A 9,548-nucleotide genomic window follows, 5' to 3' on the forward strand; every position below is an offset into this window, starting at 1 on the left:
TTCTCTCCCCCTGGCTATCGGCGCCGGCAATGGGGTAGCGGCACCGATAGCAACGGGGAGAGAAGGGGCAGCGGCGCCAATAGCAGGGGAAGAGAAGCCGACAACGATGGCAGGTTTCTGCTCCTGCAAAAGCCGCTACAGTTCATTGATTTAAAGCGCCCGCTTTAAATCACTGAACTGCAGCGGCTTATCGGCGTATAACACGCAGATAGACTTTAGAATAAAAATTTTTGCCTAAAAAATGCGTGTTATACGCCGATAAATATGGTACACATTTTGAAACGAAAAACCCATTTAAGTTATTACGTTCAAAATACAGGCCTACCTCCCCCCCTTCAGCCTGCCTGTCCATCTCCAAAAATACCCTTTTTAATATTTATAAGCTCCTCCTTTGCATTGAAAAAAAATCAAACAGTAAAGGTACCATATGCGGCCATCATTTCCTCGAATTGTGCTTCAACACCCATGTTCCCAAACCATCATACACTCATATTGTTCTCAGTTTGCCAAGTTATCGGACAACCTGGCCCCAAAATTATGGATTATAAAAGGATAGCAGCATAAGGGAAAAATACACATTTTGAACCCAAAAACCCATTTAAGTTTTTAAGTTCAAAATACAGGCCTACCTCCTCCCCTTCAGCCTGCCTGTCCATCTCCAAAAATTCCTTTTTTTGCTAATTATACGCTCCTCCTTTGCATAAAAAAAATCAAACAGTAAAGTTGTCATATGCTGCCATGCTTTCATTCATTTGTGCTTCTACACCTATGTTCCCAAACCCTCATATAGTCATACTGTTCTCACTTTGCCACATTATCGGACAACCTGGCCCAACAATTATGGATTATAAAAGGATAGCAGAATAAGGGAAAAATAGACATTTTGAACCCCAAAACCCTTTGAGTTATTAAGTTCAAAATACAGGCCTACCTCCTCACCTTCAGCCTGCCTGTCCATCTCCAAAAATACCCTTTTTAATACCGTATTTATCGGCGTATAACACGCACTTTTTAGGCTAAAAATTTTAGCCTAAAGTTTATGTGCGTGTTATACGCCGATACACCCCAGGAAAGGCAGGGGGAGAGAGGCCGTCGCTGCCCGCTTCTCTCCCCCTGCCTTTCCTGGGGTCTAGAGCGCTGCTGTCGGCCCTTTTCACCCCCTGGTTATCGGCGCCGCTGCCCGTTCTGTCCCCCTGACTATCGGTGCCGGCGCCGATAGCCAGGGAGAGAGAAGCGGCGCCGACAGCCAGGGGGAGAGAAGGGTCAGCGGCACCCAATGCCGGCGCCGCTGCCCCGTTGCCTCCCCCCATCCCCGGTGGCATAATTACCTGAGTCGGGTCCGCGCTGCTCCAGGCCTCCGTCGTGCGTCCCCGGCGTCATTGCAATGCGCTGAACGGCGCGGCGCATGACGTCAGAGCGCCGCGCCGTGCATAGCAACGACGCTGGGGACGCACGACGGAGGCCTGGAGCAGCGCGGACCCGACTCAGGTAATTATGCCACCGGGGATGGGGGGAGGCAATGGGACAGCGGCGCCGGCAATGGGTGCCGCTGCCCCTTCTCTCCCCCTGGCTATCGGCGCCGGCACCGATAGTCAGGGGGACAGAACGGGCAGCGGCGCCGATAACCAGGGGGTGAAAAGGGCCGACAGCAGCGCTCTAGACCCCAGGAAAGGCAGGGGGAGAGAAGCGGGCAGGGACGGCCTCTCTCCCCCTGCCTTTCCTGGGGGTATATCGGGGTATACACGCGCACACACGCACCCTCATTTTATCATGGATATTTGGGTAAAAAACTTTTTTTACCCAAATATCCTTGGTAAAATGAGGGTGCGTGTTATAGGCCGGTGCGTGGTATACCCCGATAAATACGGTATTTATAAGCTCCTCCTTTGCATTGAAAAAATCAAACAGTAAAGTTGCCATATGCGGCCATCCTTTCATCGAATTGTGCTTAAACACCTATGTTCCCATACCATCATACACTCATACTGTTCTCACTCTGCCAAGTTGTCGGACAACCTGGCCCCAAAATTATGGATTATAAAAGGATAGCAGCATAAGGGAAAAATATACATTTTGAACCCAAAAACCCATTTTAGTTTTTAAGTTCAAAATACAGGCCTACCTCCTCCCCTTCAGCCTGCCTGTCCATCTCCAAAAATACCTTTTTTTAATGATTATACGCTCCTCCTTTGCATAAAAAAATCTAACAGTAAAGTTGCCATATGCGGCCATCCTTTCATCGAATTGTGCTTCAACACCTATGTTCCCAAACCATCATACACTCATACTGTTCTCACTCTGCCAAGTTGTCGGACAACCTAGCCCCAAAATTATGGATTATAAAAGGATAGCAGCATAAGGGAAAAATATACATTTTGAACCCAAAAACCCATTTGAGTTTTTAAGTTCAAAATACAGGCCTACCTCCTCCCCTTCAGCCTGCCTGTCCATCTCCAAAAATACCTTTTTTTAATAATTATACGCTCCACCTTTGCATAAAAAAATCAAACAGTAAAGTTGTCATATGACGCCATGCTTTCATCCATTTGTGCTTCTACACCTATGTTCTCAAACCATTATACACTCATACTGTTCTCACTTTGCCAAGTTATCGGACAACCTGGCCCCAAAATTATGGATTATAAAATTATAGCAGCATAAGGGAAAAATACACATTTTGAACCCAAAAACCCATTTGAGTTATTAAGTTCAATATACAGGCCTACCTCCTCCCCTTCAGCCTGCCTGTCCATCTCCAAAAGTACCCTTTTTAATATTTATAAGCTCCTCCTTTGCATTGAAAAAAATCAAACAGTAAAGTTGCCATATGCGGCCATCCTTTTCTCGGATTGTGCTTAAACACCTATGTTCCCAAACCATTATACACTCATACTGTTCTCACTTTGCCAAGTTATCGGACAACCTGGCCCCAAAATTATAGATTATAAAAGGATAGCAGCATAAGGGAAAAATACACATTTTGAACCCAAAAACCCATTCAAATTACAGGCCTACGTCCTCCCCTTCAGCCTGCCTGTCCATCTCCAAATATACCCTTTTTAATAATTTTACGCTCCTCCTTTGCATTGAAAAAAAGCAAAAAGTAAAGTTGCCATATGCAGCCATCCTTTCATCCATTTATCAGGGTATACCACGTACTGGCCTATAACATGCACCTTCATTTTACAAAGGATATTTGGGTAAAAAAGTTTTTTACCCAAATATCCTTGATAAAATGATTGTGCGTGTGTGTGCATGTGTATACCCGATACTCTGTTTCTGACCCCATAGAAGCCCCCAGGAAAGGCAGGGGGAGAGAGGCCGTCGCTGCTTGCTTCCTTTCCTGGGGTCTAGAGCCCTGCTGCCGCCGCTTCTCTCCCCCTGCTATTGGTGCCACTGCCCCTTCTCTCCGCCTGGCTATCGGTGCCGCTGCCCCAGGGGGAGAGAAGGGGCAGCGGCACCCATTGCCGGCGCCGCTGCCCCGTTGCCTCTCCCATCCCCAGTTGTATACTGTATTTGGGCATTGGCGTCGCGGCGGTGGTGGTCGCCGCCTGGTGCTGCGCCATTTTATGCTAGGGACGTTAGGGACCCACTCTGGATAGGTGGCCTTGACGTGGCGAGTGGGCTTGTACTTTTTGATCAAAAATGTATACTAACAACCTGTTAGTTTTTGATATTATGCTGAGAAGCAATCAGATCATTATACAAGATTGTAGATGTGCACCATGTCTGTTTTTCTACCCGGATGTATACTGTATTTATCGACGTATAACACGCACTTTTTAGGCTAAAATTTTTAGCCTAAAGTCTATGTGCATGTTATATGCCGATACACCCCCAGGAAAGGCAGGGGGAGAGAGGCCGTCGCTGCCCGCTTCTCTCCCCCTGCCTTTCCTGGGGTCTAGAGCCCTGCTGCCGGCCCTTCTCACCCCCTGGCTATCGGCGCCGCTGCCGTTCTGTCCCCTTGACTATCGGTACCGGCGCCGATAGCCAGGGGGAGAGAATTGCCGGTGCCGCTGCCCCGTTGCCTCCCCCATCCCCGGTGGCATAATTACCTGGGTCGGGTCCGTGCTGCTGCAGGCCTCCGGCATGCGTCCTCTTCGTCGTTGCTATGCGCTGCACGGTGCGGCGCATGACGTCAGTGCGCCGCGCCGTGCATAGCAATGACGCAGGGGACGCACACCGGAGGCCTGCAGCAGCGCGGACCCGACCAAGGTAATTATGGCGCCGGCAATGGGTGCCGCTGCCCCTTCTCTCCCCCTGGCAGTCGGGGCGGCTTCTCTTCCCCTGGCTATCGGCGCCGGCATCGATAGTCAGGGGGACAGAATGGGCAGTGGTGCCGAAAGCCAGGGGGAGAGATGGGCCAGCAGCAGGGCTCTAGACCCCAGGAAAGGCAGGGGGAGAGAAGCGGGCAGCGACGGCCTCTCTCCCCCTGCCTTTCCTGGGGGTGTATCGGGGTATACACGCGCACACACGCACCCTCATTTTACCTTTTCCCAAACCTTCCTACAATCATACTGTTCTCGTGTCGCCAAGTTATCTGACTACCTGGCCCAAAAATGATGGATTATAAAATAGTAGCAGCATATGGGTAAATTACACATTTTGAACACAAAAAAAAACAATTTAAAGGGGTACTCCGGTGCTTAGACATCTTATCCCCTATCCAAAGGATAGGGGATAAGATGCCTGATCGCGGGAGTCCCGCCGCTGGGGACCCCCGTGATGATGCACGCGGCACCCTGTTTGTAATCAGTCCCCGGAGCGTGTTCGCTCCGGGACTGATTACCGGCGACTTCAGGGCGCCCCCGCCCCCGTGTGATGTCACGCTCTGCCCCTCAATGCAAGCCTACGGGAGGGGGCATGATAGCTATCATGCGAACATGCTCCGGGGACTGATTATAAACGGGGTGCCACGTGCAAGATCACGGGGGTCCCCAGCGGCGGGACTCCCGCGATCAGGCATCTTATCCCCTATCCTTTGGATAGAGAATAAGATGTCTAAGCACCGGAATACCCCTTTAAGTTTTTAAGTTAAAAATATAGGCCTACCTCCTTCCCCACAGCCTGCCTGTCCATCTCTAAAAATAGCCTTTTCCGATATCCTCCTACACTCATACTGTGCTCTTGTCACCAAGTTTTCGGTCTACCTTGCCCAAAAATTATGGATTAAAAAAGGGTAGCAGCATATGGGAAAATTACACATTTTGAGCCCAAAAACCCATGAGGGTTTTCAAGTTCAAAATTTAGGCCTCCTCCTCCCCTTCAGCCTTCCTCTCCATCTAAAAAATTGGGTTTTTTACCAATTTTACACTCCTTTGCTTTGAAAAAAGTAAACAGTACAGTTTCCGTATGTTGCCATCCTTTCATCCATTTGTCCTTCTACACCGATTTTCCCAAACCATCCTACACTCATACACTACACTCATTATGGATTATGAAAGGGTAGCAGAATACGGGAAAATTACATATTTTGAACCCAAAAACCTATTTGAGGTTTTTAAGTTCAAAATAAAGGTCTACCTGGCACAAAAATTATGGATTATAAAAGGGTAGCAGAATAAGGGAAAATTACATATTTTGACCCAAAAAGACCCATTTGAGTTTTTAAGTTCAAAATACAGGTCTACTTTCTCCCATTCAGCCTTCCTGCCCATCTCCAAAAATAGACTTTTCCCAAATCATCCTACACTCATACTGTTTTCGTGTCGCCAAGTTATCGGAATACCTGGCCCAAAAATTATGGATTATAAAAGGGTAGCAGCATACGGGTAAATTACTCATTTTGAACCCAAAAACACATGAGGGTTTTCATGTTCAAAATGTAGGCCTCCTCCTCCCCTTCAGCCTTCCTATCCATCTCCAAAATTGTCCTTTTTATCAATTTACACTCCTTTCCTTTTTTTTAAAAAAAGCAAACAGTACAGTTTCCATATGTTGCCATCCTTTCATCCATTTGTCCTTCTACACTGATTTTGCCCAAACCGTCCTACACTCATACTGTTCTCATGTCGCCAAGTTATCAAAATACCTTGCCCAAAAAATTATGGATTATGAAAGGGTAGCAGCATAATGGAAAATTACATATTTTGAACCCAAAAACCCATTAGAATTTTTAAGTTCAAAATACACGCCTACTTTCTCCCCTTCCGCCTGCCTGTCCATTTCTAAAAATAGCCTTTTTCCAAATCATCCAACACTTATACTGTGCTCATGTCACCAAGTTTTCAGACTATCTTGCCCAAAAATTATGGATTATAAAAGGGTAGCAGCATATGGGAAAATTACACATTTTGAACCCAAAAACCCATGAGGGTTTTCAGGTTCAAAATGTAGGCCGCCTCCTCCCCTTCAGCCTTCCTATTCATCTCCAAAAATAGACTTTTACCAAACCATACTATACTCATATTATTCTCGTGTTGCCAAGTTATCGGACTACCTGGCACAAAAATTATGGATTATAAAACAATAGAAGCACAACGGAAAATTACATATTTTGAACCCAAAAACCCATTTGAGTTTTTAAATTCAAAATACAGGCCTAGCTACTCCCCTTCACACTGCCTGTCCATCTTTAACCCCTTAATGACCAAGCCCATTTTCACCTCAAGGACCAGGCCAATTTTATTTTTGCGTTTTCGTTTTTTCCTCCTCGCCTTCTAAAATCCATAACTCCTTTATATTTCCATGTACAGACCCATATAAGGGCTTGTTTTTTACGTGACCAATTGTACTTTGTAATGAAACCTCTCATTTTACCTTAAAATGTACGGCGAACCAAATAAAAATTTTTAGGGAGGAAATTTTAATGAAAACAGAAATTTTGCACATTTTGTTTTCACACTGAACACTTTACGGTAAAAATGATAGGTGTTCTTTATTCTGTGGGTCAATATGATTAAAATGATACCCATGGCTAGATACTTTTATATTTTTGTCTGCTTAAAAAAAAATCTGAAACTTTTTGTACAAAATCAATAATCTAAAATCGCCCTATTTTGACCACCTATAACTTTTTCATTTTTCCGTATATAGGGCGGTGTGAGGGCTCATTTTTTGCGCCGTCATCTGTACTTTTTTTTAGATAACACATTTGCATATATAAAACTTTTAGATAATTTTTTATTCATTTTTTTGAATAAAATGTGACAAAAAAGCAGCATTTGTGGACTTTTTTTTTAAATTTTTTACGTTTATGCCATTCACCATACGGGATCATTAACATTATATTTTGATAGTCCGGACATTTACACATGCGGCGATACCAAATATGTTTATTTTTTTTTTAAATTATGCTTTTTGGGGGTAAAATGGGAAAAACTGACAATTTTCATTTTTATTGGGGGAGGGGATTTTTCACTTTTTTTTCCTTTTTATATTTACATTTTTCAACTTTTTTTATACTCTTTTTATGTCCCCGTAGGGGACTATCTATAGCAATCGTTTGATTGCTAATACTGTGCAGTGCTATGCATAGGACACAGCACTGCTCAGTATTATCGGTGATCTTCTGCTCTGGTCTGCTCGATCGCAGACCAGAGCAGAAGACCCCGGGAGACAGCCAGAGCTAGGTAAGGGGACCTCCGGCTATGATGATCGGATCCCTGCAGCAGCGCTGGGGCCATCCGATCATCCAATCAAAGTGCCGCAATGCCGCAGATGCCGTGATTCTGTATTGATCACGGCATCTGAGGGGTTAATGGCGGACCGGCGGGTCCCCGGCTGCTGCTAGCAGCCTGAACCTGCCGTGTATGACGCCAGCACCCTTCCAATGCTTGCGGTCATACACAGGACGTAAATGTACGTCCTGGTGTGGGAAGTCCCGACAAATCGGGATGCACATTTACGTCCGTGGTCGTTAAGGGGTTAAAGGGGTACTCCTGTGAAAACCTTTTTTTTTTTTTTTTTAAATCAACTGGTGCCGGAAAGTTAAACAGATTTGTAAGTGACTTCTATTAAAAAATCTTAATCCTTCCTGTACTTATTAGCTGCTGATTACTACAGCGGAAATTATTTTCTTTTTTTAAAAACACAGAACTGTCTGCTGACATCACGAGCACAGTGCTCTCTGCTGACATCTCTGTCCATTTTATGAACTGTCCATAACAGCATATATTTGCTATGGGGATTTCCTTTTACCCTGGACAGTTCCTAAAATGGACATAGATGTCAGCAGAGACCACTGTGCTCATGATGTCAGCAGACAGCTCTGTGTTTTAAACAGAAAAGAATTTCCACTGTAGTATTCAGCAGCTAATAAGTACAGGAAGGATTAAGATTTTTAATAGAAGTAATTTACAAATCTGTTCAACTTTCTGGCACCAGTTGATTTAAAAAAAAAAAAAAGTTTTTCACCGGAGTACCCCTTTAAAAATAGCCTTTTTCCCAAACCATCCTACACTCATATTTTTACGTGTTACCCGATGACCTGAACCTAAAAATTATCAATATTGCCAAGTCAAAAATGATAAAGATGGCTAAGTCATCGGACTACTTGGCCCAAAAATTATTGATTATAAAAGGATAGTAGCATAAGGGAAAATTACATATTTTGAACTCAATACTTATGTGGGTATTTGTATAATTTAATATATTGCTAAATAATTTAACAACATAAGTTTAAAAAGTGAAGTCAAATTTTCCAGTATGTTATTCCTCAAGAGGCACTGGTTTAACCAGTTGGAGACGCAGGGTGTACAAGTACGCTCCCATTCCTGGAAATGTCCACTAGCCCCACAAAGATTAAAGCGGTGGCTGCGCAGGTAATGGTACGTTCCATCCATTCTAGGAAAAATTGTGTCTACATTCCCGCAAGAATGTCAACGGGACCTGGCTGGTTATCATGGCAACAGAAGGCCAGTGGATAGCTTTCTGTCTTATCAGTATGGGAGCCTGTAAGGTCCAGTGCTAGCCTGGACCATACAGGCAAACTGTCATAACAGTTATACCATACTGCAGTAAATTTGTACTGCAGTATAGTATAACAGGTGAAAAGTGTGAAAATAAAATGTTTTTAAATAAACAGTGCAAAAAATTATATAAATACTCCTTTTCTAAGTAAGCCCTGTATTACTAAATAATTTAAAAAAAACTATACATAATAGGTATTGCCACATTCATAATGACTTTTACTTTAAAATGATGTTATTTGTCCCGCACAGTAAACATTGGTAACAAAAAACCCTATATAAAAACACAAAATTTGCTAATTTTGTTTAAAAAACTGGAATGAAAATGATCAAAAGGTAACACGTGTCCCAACAATAATACTAATAAAAAGTATGGCTTGTCCTGCAAAAAATAAGCCCTTACACAATGGGGGAGATTTATCAAAACCTGTGTAAAGGAAAAGTTGTCCAGTTGCGCATAGCAACCAATCAGATCGCTTCTTTCATTTTGCAGAGGCCTTGTGAAAAATGAAAGAAGCAATCTGATTGGTTGCTATGGGCAACTCAGCAGCTTTTCCTTTGCACAGGTTTTGATAAATCTCCCCCAATGAGGTTGGATGAAAATTAAAAAGTTATGGCCACACAAAGAGGGAAACCACG

The sequence above is a fragment of the Hyla sarda genome, chromosome 2 (genome assembly GCF_029499605.1).
Source record: "Hyla sarda isolate aHylSar1 chromosome 2, aHylSar1.hap1, whole genome shotgun sequence".
Lineage (NCBI taxonomy): Eukaryota > Metazoa > Chordata > Amphibia > Anura > Hylidae > Hyla > Hyla sarda.